The sequence below is a fragment of the Wasmannia auropunctata genome, unplaced genomic scaffold (genome assembly GCF_000956235.1).
Source record: "Wasmannia auropunctata unplaced genomic scaffold, wasmannia.A_1.0 LD336111.1, whole genome shotgun sequence".
Taxonomy (NCBI): domain Eukaryota; kingdom Metazoa; phylum Arthropoda; class Insecta; order Hymenoptera; family Formicidae; genus Wasmannia; species Wasmannia auropunctata.
The window spans coordinates 186,765-187,191 of record NW_012026779.1 but is presented as its reverse complement, the minus strand read 5'-3'; positions in this window follow the sequence as shown (position 1 = coordinate 187,191).

The following is a 427-nucleotide window of genomic DNA, read 5'->3' as shown; positions in this document are numbered from 1 at the left end:
AATCGTCTCGTCTTCTCCCTGCGTTCGACGCAGTATTTCATCGCGCAGGGCGTACTGATAATCCGAATTACTAAAGCGACTACGCCACGCCGCCGCGAAATCGTCCCAATTTTGCCACTCGGCGCGCCGATTCCGAAACCAGTACAAGGCGGTGTCCGTTAAAAAGAAAGGCAAGCAACGGAAAAGATCGGCATCCTCAACCGCGTACAAAGCACGTCCCTCCTCTAATCGGATAAAGAACGAGTCCGCTCCGCTTCCGCGAGCGCCCGAAAACGTCAAATTCCACTTCCGCAGCATGTTAAAAACTTCCGAGACGGGGGTGCGCGGGGGTCCGGCCGCGCCGGGCCCGTCCTGCGATTGAAGCGGGGTACGGTATCCGTCACGCGGGGGAGACGGCAGACATCCGTCTCCCCGTGGAAACAACGGC